Source organism: Macaca fascicularis, chromosome 15, assembly GCF_037993035.2.
Source record: "Macaca fascicularis isolate 582-1 chromosome 15, T2T-MFA8v1.1".
Lineage (NCBI taxonomy): Eukaryota > Metazoa > Chordata > Mammalia > Primates > Cercopithecidae > Macaca > Macaca fascicularis.
The window spans coordinates 117,154,573-117,166,901 of NC_088389.1; positions in this window are offsets into that span (position 1 = coordinate 117,154,573).

The following is a 12,329-nucleotide window of genomic DNA, read 5'->3' on the forward strand; positions in this document are numbered from 1 at the left end:
TTTTCTCTTTAGAGAGGGAACCCCAGGATAGGTAGAAGTTGATGGGGCCAGATACGGACTCTCCAGACGGTCTTTGAGAAATGATACAGATCTAACTGCAGAGGTGCCGTGGAATGAAGGGCCTAAAGGTGGTGTGGTGGCTACAGTGTGTCTGAGGTCCCTGGCACCACTGGGCATGTCCTGGACTGTTGCTCCTGTGACTGGGTCATGGCTGCTCTTCGCCTTCCTGGGTTCCTTCCAAGCCTTGCTCTCTAGCTGTCCAGCGCATTTCCCAAGCTTCCCTCTACTTGTCTCCTAAGTTCTTTCTTTCTGCTTAAGTTCATCGGAGCCCCTTTTTGTTGTTTACCACCAAAAGCCCAGACTGCTACAAAAGCTTTGCATATGGTTTATGCTGAAAAATATCTTTAGAGGAGTCTATTGAATGCTTAAAATTACCAAAATTATAAACTATGACTTTTTTTTTTTTTTAATCATTTGGGTAGTATGCCTCCCAGGTTCAAGCAATTCTCCTGCCTCAGCCTCCTGAGTAGCTGAGATTAAAGGCTCCCGCCACCAAGCCTGGCTAATTTTTTGTATTTTTTTTTAGTAGAGAGGGGGTTTCACTATGTTGGCCAGGCTGATCTTGAACTCCTGACTTCGTGATCCACCCACCTCAGCCTCCCAAAGTGCTAGGATTATAGACATGAGCCACCACACCTGGAGTTTTTTTGTTTTTGTTTTTGAGACAGAGTTTTGCTCTCGTTGCCCAGGCTAGAGTGTAATGGCACGATCTTGGCTCACTGCAACCTCCACCTCCTGGGTTCAAGCAATTCTCCTGCCTCAGCCTCCCAAGTAGCTAGGATCAGAGGCGCCTGCCACCACACCCAGCTAATTTTTGTGTTTTTGGTAGAAATGGGGTTTCACCAGGCTGGTCTCAAATTCCTGACCTCAGGTAATCCACCTGCCTCGGCCTCCCAAAGTGCTAGGATTATAGGCGTGAGTAAATTTTTTTATTAGACTATAAAGGCTTATTTTTTATTGAACTCTCAGAGAGGTTAAAATGTCTAGATGCTATTGGTTTTGAGTATACACCAATTCCTGCTTTTGTAGTTAACTCTAAGTGACGTGCTTGGGGAATGGATTTAACTTGTTTTCTTGGATGAAAAGTAAGTGCTTCTCGACAAAGCATTGTAAAGAATGTTCCAAAGTCATTTGCAGATGTTAGTCATTTCCTAACTCCTTTGTAAGTTTCTCGTTTTGGTAGGCCTGGACCACATGCCATCCACAGCTGTCGAAGGGAGTGTCTATGGGCAAAAAATAGCTGAAAACCTTTGAATTTAGAATTTTATTTAAGTGGTGCTAATAGCAAGAGTTTTGAAACAGTGCTCTGCAGAGGCCAAGGGCCTTCACAGGGCCGGGCTGGGAGTCCTACAGGACGTGTGCATGGAGAAGTGACAAGGCCAGCATCTCTGCATGCAGGACAGCATCTCTCTCTCTTTTTTTCTATTTAAGTATTACATTTTCACACAAATCAATGGGCCCCTGTTGAACCTAGCAAAAACTGGACCACTACCCCTTCCACGTACACCTAGGGGAAAAAATGTACATATGCACATACATTTTTGCATGCAACTTAGGATGTTCACGGACCCTCTGAAGATCTTCACAGATTTTCATTCCATAGGTTCCCAGATTAAGGAATTTTTAAAAAGTTTTCCTAGTTGAAAGCTTCTTTGACTCAAGAAGGAAGAAGACGAAGGAAAGCCTCTGCTCTATCTATATTCCTATGCCTTCAGATTCTCTCAGTATCTTCATATCTGGTTGGTTTTCAAGAACTGCCTTTTCATGGCCCTCTGAAAATAGATTTCATTTGCACAATGAAGGTGTGTGTGATGAATCTTTGCTCTTGGACAAACCCAGGCTGCCTATTGGCTTTGTGTTCAGAAGATCATTTACTAAGACAAGTTTGTATCTCTGCAGAGTATGTCTTTGCATGCTTTTGCGCTGAAGAGGGCTCCAAGTTTCATAGAAACAGGTTGGTATAAGGTGCTCATGGTCTGAAAGGCATCCTCAGGACCCCAGGGACCCAATGGGGCCTAGATCAATAATAGAGAAAAGGCAAGAGACTGCTGAGAGCCAGGTATGGGGCAAGAAGAAAAGAAGCATAGGGAAACGAAGAAGGAAGGAAGGAGAACTTGGTAAGGGTCAGAAACTAGCTGAAGGATTTTTCCTTCCCTAGATCCTTCTGCCTGGATCTTTCATTCCCCTATTTATGGAACTGACTCCCTCACACTCTTTGGGTCTTAGATGAAATATCACCTCCTTTTACTTACCCCTAATATAAGTAGGTTTCCTCTGTTTGTTCTTTCTCATAGCATTTCAAATACTCCGTTTATAGCATATATCACAATTTAATATTGTATATATGTTTGTGTGTGTGTGTAAATTTGTATATGTATGTGAGCATAATTTTACACACCACACATATACACACTTATATATGTAACATTACATATATATCAGTTTGTACTCTTTCTTAATTATTGGCTATCTCTCTGTCTTTTAGTGTAAGCCACAGTAAGGGCAGGAACTTATGTCTCTTTTGTACATGATACAGAGTACAGTTGGTTGGTAAATAATTATTGAGTAAGCGAATGAATAAATGGATCACTGGAAGTTTTTTGCGGGGGGTCTTGCTTTGTCACCCCTTGCACTCTTGCTAGAGTGCACTGGCGTGATCATAGCTTGCTGCGGCCTCAAACTCCTGGGCTTAAGCAATCCTCTCACTTCAGCCTCCGGAGTAGTTAGGACTATAGGAATATGCTACCATGCCTGGCTATTTTATTTTATTTTTTTTGAAGATGAGATCTTTCTGTGTTTCCCAGACTGGTCTCAAACACCTGGCCTCAAGTGGTCCTCTCACCCATGGCCTCCCTGAGCACTGAGATTACAGGTATGAGCACCACACCTGGCTTTCATTGGAAGTTCTAATGCCAGGAAGATGCATGAAGTATGGTTCTCTCTGAACTATGGAAAGAGCCATGCTACCCAGTGGCCTAAAGATGGATGACTTAGACTTGGGGGAAGAACTGGATAAAATGAGAGAATGTGGACTTTTCCCAAAAGGACACAGTTGGGGAAAATCTCAGCTCAGAAATTGCTTTGCTCTGGATTTCAGTGTGGAAACCCCAAAGGGAGGACCACCACAAACTAGATCTAGCTGGGCTCTGTAGACAATCTGAGCTTCTGTTGCTAGCTTAGAAGGTGCTGTGCCCCTGAGAAGGAATGCAAGGGAGTGGGCTGAGAGCAACGCCACTTTCTGGAGTCCAGAATGTTAAGGCAGCAGATCCTAACACATCTCATGAGGGCAGTGGAAATAGTAGGGAAGGTGACCAGCCTTGCCTTCTTTTGGTTTCACAAAGAGTGATCTCCAAGCTTATGTGTAGCCCATGACATTGACACCCCAGGTGAAACACGGTTGAGGGTGAGTAAGAACTGTTCAGAAAGTGGGAAGTTTCTATCTTCTCTGACATTTGCTGTTACGTCTCAAATCTTTAGCCCTGTGGACACCAACAAACACTTTAAAAAGCACGCATTCAAGGAAGGCATTCGGTGCTGCAAACTGGAACTGGAAATCTTCCGTTTCCTAGACTTAACCCAAGGTAAAAGGAAGACATCTGCTGGAGAAGCAGATACTTTCTCTGGAAACATGTCCTAAATGGAAATGGAAGAACTGAATCCATTATATTTAGAAGTTTTCTCATTTTGTAGTATCCATCTCTAAGTGTATTAGCTTTTTTATAAACAGTGATAAAGATAACGTATAAAAGGCAACAGCATTGCATTTTCTTAGTTTGGGTTCTCATGAGTTGAATTTTCTTGTTCAGTTAAAGGAAAAATAATTCTCTCAACTTGCCTGGTTTGCCTGAATTATTCTAGAGAGTGGTTTAAGTTTCCACTTCACTTCATGTTCTGTAGATGTGGTATTGGCAAATCCTATATACATTCTCTGCAGTAAAAATTCTAGGAATGGTTGGCGATTGAAATTAAGAAGTCAGAAACTTGGTTTTGAATCCAGGCCTGTCACTTACTAGGAGGATGACCTTGGAGAAGTGCCTCAGTAACTGGCCTTTTGTGACTAAGAATGAAAGCATTGGTTTAGATGGTCTCCAAGCTCCAGTTATAAGATCGTGTGATATTCTTTGCGAACCCAGGAATTGATGTCGACGTCCTTTTTCTTCTGTAAATTACAGAAGAGGAGGCTAAGCAGTGAACATAAGTGATGTTCTTTCTCCGATCTATCCCACAAATTAGCACAGATCTTACCTCTCACTTATCCCTACCCTTCCCGGGGAGGGCCAAGGTATGTCCCTCAGTGGGTTTCACCCATCCTGATAAAACATGAGGAAAGGAGTGGGGGCTTATGTATTCTTGTTGAACAAACCAAACTTACTGGACTTCACTTCAGCCTACAGTCAAAGAATGTGCTAAGGAGATGAAATAGCCCACTCCACCTAAAAGAGAAGCCATCCAATCCCTCACAAACTGAAGTGAAGTCACTTGTAGCATTGTTTCACAGTTTAACAATGTGGGGGTTAAAGCCAAATTTTTATGAAGAACAGATGGGCCCACAGGCCACAGAAAGGGAAAAAACTGCCTCAAAATAGGCTTGCTAAATATTATTATCTCTAAATATAAGCAGGGAGAAAATTCATTCTGTTTAAAACATGCTAAAAATGTCTTATGATATTTTTTAGTATTTTTAATTAATATGTTTTTTAAAGATGGAATCTTGCTACGTTGCCCAGGCTGGTCTCAAACTTCTGGGCTCACGTTATCCTCCTGCCTCAGTCTCCCAAGTAGCTGGAATGACAGGTGTACGTTACCACACTCGACTGTCTTAGGGTCTTTTTGTTCATTATCATTCCTCCAGCACATAGATAAATGTGCTACAAACCATGTAATACTGCCCATTCTATTACACTTCGCATTATTTTCATTAGCAAATTCAACTCTCTTTTATAAAGTATTTTATCCAAAGACATTGTCTGTGAGAGATATATTGAGAATCTAAGTACAGTCTAGGAAATGTGGACCAAGGGAGGCTTGTCTGATCTATGGGATGGGTAAGTAACAAGTGGTTTGGAAACCAGGAACTTCCCCTTGCTTCTCCCAAGTATTTTTTGTCCTGTCTGTTACAGATTCCTGAAATTTCTTTCCCTGTGACTTTCTTTCATTTTATAACTAAAATGAGATATAGTAGACAAAAACTTCTACAGACGTAGCACCTTGGCTAAAGTTTTTACTAAGGTGTAAATGACTAATAGAAAATTTTTCCTTAAAAGGTGAATTTCAGTGGAGTAGCTGGGGAAGGTCATGTAAAGAAGGTACAGACTTGCCTTCAAGGAGCACATCTACAACAAAAATAATTTCTTATGTCAGTTTACACCGCATTTTTTACAACACAACACACGCTGTATTTCAGGTCTGTCAACCTCTAAATGTCCAGTTGCACATATAACTCACTCCCATGCAATCCAGATGATCTCATCCAGAGAAGCTCCACACTGCACCCAGTTAGCTGCATCATTAGGGGATCATGCAAAAGTCAGGGGGGACCAAAGTCAAGAGCCAGGTTTCGTTATAATTCTCGAGTGGTCATGGGTAGCTGGAGCCTTTGAAATGGACATGGATTATTTATGGATAGAAAGCATTTAGAGGATAAGGTCTCTGGAATGAAAATCCAAGAGGAGAAATAAATGGGGAATGCATCCCAGGGAGATGAATAATATTTCCTAAAGTGTGTTTGTTTCCAGGCAGTTTCCTTTATTTTTACTGCTTATAGAGGTAGTCATTGTGAGAAATCTCAGACCTGAAGAAAGGGCTGGTGGAATGAAGTCTGCTTTGTGAAATGCTCATCTTTGGCATCTGCATGCATGGGGAGGGGGCTGGGTGGCTTCTCTAGGGGGGCTGTATTTTATTTTTTATTTTTTGAGATGGAGTCTCACTCTGTCGCCCAGGCTGAAGTGCAGTGGTGCGATGTTGGCTCACTGCAACTCCGCCTCCCAGGTTCTAACAATTCTCCTACCTCAGCCTCCCAAGTAGCTGGAACTACAGATGCGTGCCAGCACACTTGACTAATTTTTGTGTATTTGGTAGAGACAGGGTTTCACTATGTTGGCCAGGCTGGTCTTGAACTCCTGACCTCAAGTGATCCACCAGCCTCGGGCTCCCAAAGTGCTGGGATTACAGGCGTGAGCCATCGCACCCCGCCTGGAGGGCTGTGTTCGTATATTTGCCTTCTTTTTCCTTCTCCAACCCTTCTAGAAGCTTTTCCTTCAGGAAGTGTTTCCTTAAACACCGATTATATACCTGCAATGACACTAAGCAAAGGAAGTAGAGCAATAAGCAAGCGATCCACAGTCCTGCTGGGGACACAGGCATGAAGCAAACGACCACCAACGACTCGCCTATTTTACTCGGAATAAAAACGTTAGGAAGGAGAAGAACACAGCAGTGAATGTTTCAGCCACTTGGTCTGAAGATGGAAGCTTCCCTAATTGTGTCCTGGGTTTCAGACTTGGTTTGTCTTTATTGACGGTAAACAGGTTGGTCACACTGAGCTTAGACAAGGAGGACCCCATCCTTTGCTGCCCTTCTGACCTGGGTTTTTCTCCACCGCCATATTACTCAGTGGCCCCCGTCATTCTGTTAGTCCTGAGTAGACTGTGAACTCCTTTAGGGAGGAGGAACCACGGTCTTACCTTTGAGTATTAATGTTCCATACAGTGACTGTTGCATAGCAACTGCCAAATAACTGTGAGTTTGATTGAACTAGACCTTCCTGTTGCCTCTGTGATTCCAAGTACAGACATCCTCTGGGAAGAGGGGCTGTGGGTCCCATCTGGTTATTATTCATCAGTTACACCCTGTGGAGTGCTTCCTTCACTGTGACGTCTGGCCAAGAGACCTGGACAAGATGCTGAAAGGTGAAGAGGGCTGGTTGCGTGAGGCAAAGTCTTCTACTCCAAGCCCTCCATGTCCTCTGTAGGATGACACAGGCTTTGTGAAGACTCCTCTCTCCTGCTGTCAACAAATGTGGGAGATTTGGATGTCAACTTTTCCCCTAAAGGGTTTCAGAATTAGACTGATGGCTACATCTCAGCCAGCCTTCCAGATCTTCTCTGAGGTGCCTCCAACACATCCAGATGGGAATTGTCGTATTTCATGGAAAGCACGCCATAATAAAAATTAACTCTACATTCCCCCCAACAAAAAATAGTTTTTCCTTGCATTCTTTGGGTTGCTACCATCCACTGAGAAACATTATTATTATGTTGGTGCAAAAGTAATTGAGGTTTTTACAATTAAAAGTAATTGCAAAAACCACAATTACTTTTGCACCAACTGAATATCATCCTAAAATCCAACTTTCTTTCCACCACTACTTGCTTTTCCTTCAAGCTCATAGCTACTAAGTCCACCTCCTAAATTTGTTTCACAACTCTCCCTCCTCCCAGTCTCTAAGTTCTAATTACTTAGAATAGGCAACTGGTCACTCTCTTTCCAGCCCCTGCTATCTGCAGAGACTTCCTTTCAATGTGTAGAAATTTGTAATGACTATCTTTAATGGGATGCTGTCATCCACAGTGTAAAATACAGTCCTTACGTGGACATTTAAAGCCCTGATGATCTGATCCCACACCATATGATTGTCCTTGTCCTCCATTCTCTGTCCCTTCTCAGATGTCCTGTGCCCCTGTTACACTTGTGACACTGTGTACCATCTCCTCGAATACCCCTCCAGCCTCTCACTACTCCTTTCTCCATATCAGCCTTGTCAATGTCTACTCACCATTCAAGATCCAGCTGAAGTACCTTCGCTTCTGAGAAGTCCTCCTCCCAGCTTCCCCACCCATTCAACTTACCCAGTTAATCGCACCCTCTTCTAGGACACTATGGTTTCTGCATGACTCTCCTGGAGATTGTCATACAGTGCTGGAATTTCCAAAGACTGTCCTTTAGTTCTTACCTGTGTCTTATTCAGACTTAGGTTCACAGAGCCTCACACTCTGCCCTTTATTAACCATGTGACCTTGGACACATTACACAACCCCTCAACTTCATTTTTAGTTTATTAAAAAGGACCAATTTATTTCAGCTTATTTAAGGACAAATAAGACTGTTACGAGGATTAAATGAGATGAAGCATATAGCAGCAGGCCTGGCACATAGTAACTATCTAATACATGGCGTTATCTGTTGTTGTTATTATTATCAACTAGCATAATATCAATGCAGATATCAATTGTTTTCTGGAGCTGTTCTGGGACTGGGGGTGCCATCAGATGGAAAGCTTTCTCCTGCGCTTTGGGCTTCAAGGAACAGATTTAGAGGAGCGGGTGCGGCTGTTACCACTGGCTGCTGAAGGGAGATTCTCACTAAGGAACCAATGGTAGTCCTTGAGAGAAGATGGATGCGAGTTTTGACTGTACTAGCCTGGAGCTGTTGGATTGCAGATGTGGTGCATGGAAAATGAATAGGCTTTTATTTTAGTTGTGCCACCACTGGAATTTCAAACCAAGATGGATATGACCTGGACAGAATCATTCAAAAATCTTATATGAATGTATTTTATGGATTTGAGTTAACCTATTTCATGGCCACTATGAATCGATGGCAAAAGAAGTTCAAGGTATTGTTCCGGCCTTCGATATTCAAACCCCTACTTCCTGCAACGGGGGAGAGAAAGCTACTTACATTTTGGCATCAGTGTATAATCCCAGGCATAGTTGATCCAGCCTGGTGTGATACAGACTTGGTCTCCTGGAGTTCAATGAAAAGTGAGGTCAGCACGTGCAGAGGCCTGGCGAAAACAAACTGATTTAAGTTACTAAACTGGACAATACTGTTCCATTTCCTTCTGGATGGAGTCCACAGTGGTACTGGAAAATCATCTGGAGAAACACAGCCCCAAGAGTAACAGCATGCTGTAATGCATTTGATTCAAAAGAGGAAGGAAAAAAACATGGTATGTGCTGTCCTCCTGCTAGGTTCGGGGAGCAGGCAGCCTGTGAGTTGTGGCCTGTGGAGATTTCACCTGGATTACTTTAAAAGCACTTTTGCAGAGCCAGGCAAATGAAAATCATGTGTTTATTCATCAAGGAGACCTTCTCTTGGGAATATTTTATTTGCAGTTCTATGAAGAGGGAAAACCTCCACATTTTTAATCTTTTGTGCAAGAACTTCTAAGTGCTGAAAAAGCAGTGGCAGGAAGAATGAGTTTGGATGTCCCAGAAATCCTGATAAAGTTTGGAAACTTATCCAGACTCTTTGAACTTTTCTTCTGGACCATATTAGATTCTGTGTCTCTGAGAGCAAGTTCATTCATAGCATGTACATTTCTCAAGCTACAGTGTTTCAGTGTTGTTATCAAGGGCCTGGCAAAGATGACACTGAGACACCCAGTCTTTAATGTAGGTATGTCTGAATACCGCCAAATGTCCTCAGGCTTCGGTGGGTATTTGAGAGACATGTTCAGGTCATTTAATTCATCAGGGGGACATTTTCTGCCAATCAAAATTGCCTTTGAGAGATTTCGGTGGTCAGTCTCCAGTCTTCTCAGTCAAGTGGTGTCTGCCTAGTATACAGGGTTGTGCCATAATATCATGGGACTCATGGAATGAGACTTTTTGCTTCATTGTTTGGAGACTTCAGAATGTTTAAATGTAGACCCAGTAAGCAACACTACTTTGTGCTTTGGTTTGAACCATGGGAAACTGGGTCGAACCACAGATAGTCAACTTTAGCTCCTCGTGATTCTCTGGAGAGTCAGGGTGACAAGTCGTGAAGTTGCACGGTACTAAGTACACTTTTAAGTGTGCTGAGTCTGGAGGAGGCTGGAAATGGGCTTTAATTTCTTTGTCTCACTGAATTTTGTGTACACTGGACACACATGGGGTGTGGTGAATAGAAAACAAGTAAGCTTTTATTTTGGTTGTGCCATGGGAAACTGGGTTCAACCATGTCTGCTCCATGTTTGTTCCATGGGCAAGTGGAGTTACTTTTGAGGAAGTATGTGCATAAGTTATCTATTGCTACATAACAAATCACTCCAGAATTTAGCAGATTAAAACAACAGTTATTATCTCACAGTTCTGCACATCAGAATTCAGGAGTGGCTTAACTGGGTGGTTCTGGTTCAAAATCTCTTGTGAGGTTGCAGACAAGGTGTCAGCTGGGGCTGCAGTCAAATGAAGGCTCAATTGGGGCTGGAGCGTCTCCTTCCAAGATGGCTCTGTCCCACGGATGTTGCAAGAGGCCTCAGCTCTTCCCCACTGGGTGTCTCCATAGGGCTTCTTGAGTATCTTCATGATATGGCAGCTGGCTTCCTAAAGCAAACCACGTGCGTAGGTTTGCATACACACTCTTGTGAGAGAGTAATAGAGAGAGAACAAACAAGAAGTCAAAATAAATTGACCTAATTTCGGAAGTCACACAGTTTTGAAGTGGGCCTCTAAGTACAATCTACTTTTAAGGGTCGAAAAATTAGCATCCACCTCATGAAGGGAGGAGTCTCAAAGAATGTGTAGACATATTTTAAAAGCAGCACACCATGAGCCTCAGAAGTCATTGACATGAATGTGAATCTCCAGTCTGTCTCTTATTAATTGTGTTGCTGGGGAAAAACTGATGAATCTTTGAACTTCAGTTTAGTCATTTATGAACCGAAACTCAAAATACCTATGTTGCAGTGTTATTGATAGCATTAGAAATTCTGCTTATAATGTATCTCAAACAGTTCCTACAGCTGGTGCTAAATAAAGAGTAGATATGGGGATGATAATGACCGTCATGGGGATGATGATAAATAATATTGGGTAAATGACACAGTCTCTTTGCACCTCATTTGATTTATAATACGTACACCATGGAACTCTATCAAGAATAAATACTGTAATTTATGGAAAAGAAGTTCCTGGCAGAAAGTATATTAATTTCCCTACTCTTTTGAAGAAACACCAATGAAATGATATTTTGGCTGTTTTTGTTGCTAAAAAAAATCATGTTTAAAAAACCATTAACATCATAAATATCAAAATTTCTAGAGCACAACCCCTGAAAAAAATAGAGGACTCACACTCTAAAATCCACTGATCTAGACAAAAGTGCTCATCTCTCCATTAGAGCAACGATTTTCTTGTGTGATTTATTGCACTGATCGGTGGTTCTGTGTCAGCCAGTCGTTTCTGGGAATTATACCTTGAGATGACATTTATCATGTCCCCTAAAATACACACTTACATACACAGATACAAATCAATCTGTCATTTAGTACATTGCCGTCATCCAAAAATAATTATTCAGTGGATGATGACTTGACTGGATGTGAAAATGGATGGAAAATATCATATAGTGAGACATTTGGTGGCAGACACCTTTTTACTCTTTCAAAATGATGCTTTGCTGGGAAGCCAGCGGGACTTTTGATATGACGACGGGGTGAAAGAGTTGCCTGGTGTTGTGTAGCTTCCCAATGGAGCGATCAAATCTCACAACCCAAGCTCAGAACAGTAACAGAGTGGCCCAATCACCACTATTTTTTTTTTTAAATTGGGTCTCTTGCCTCCCCAAAACCATTTAATTGAGCAGTTCCTGGCAAGGTTACTCCAACAAAGCGTTGTTTACGTGTGGTAATTTCAAGGTTCCAGGAATTTAAGATAAAGTTGGCAAAGCTACCATTAATTTGAGGAGTAAGGGAAAGCAGTGTTGTAACAGTGATGCAAATGTGGGAAGAACCAGGAACAAAGGCCATTATGTTCAGGCCTCCCTTCCTTTCCACCTCCTTAGTCAAAGGCAGGGTGGGTGGGGAAGGTTCCAGTTTTCCCTGGAATGAATTGTCAAGACTTTCCCCTCCAGGCTTGAAACATGTTCTCCTCTGAGCCGCTCAGCACGTTGTCAAACCGGTCTTTACTTGAAAGACATAGGGCATCAACATGAAGGTTGTCACATAAGTTCCCCTCTCCCCATTTTGTGAGGGTTTTGAAAGATGTCACATCCTGCATCTGGGGCCAGCAGAGCAGAGTCTGCAGCCAGTCCTACAGGGGAAGCTGCCAGGGGGCCAGAGACCCCCACCTCTGGAGAGGGTCCCTGCTTGGTTTCCGCAGAGCAAATGAAGGAGAAAACTACGGACAAGGGAGGTGGGGGGAGACAAAGCAGGCAATGGGAGAACTCAGTTTTATGGAGCTTGCAAACCTGAGCTCAAATATTAAAAATGCTTTCATCAGTCTTCTTAATCCAAAGAAATTCTTTTTGGCTTAGATGGGAGGAAAAATCAGTCCCTTAAGGGG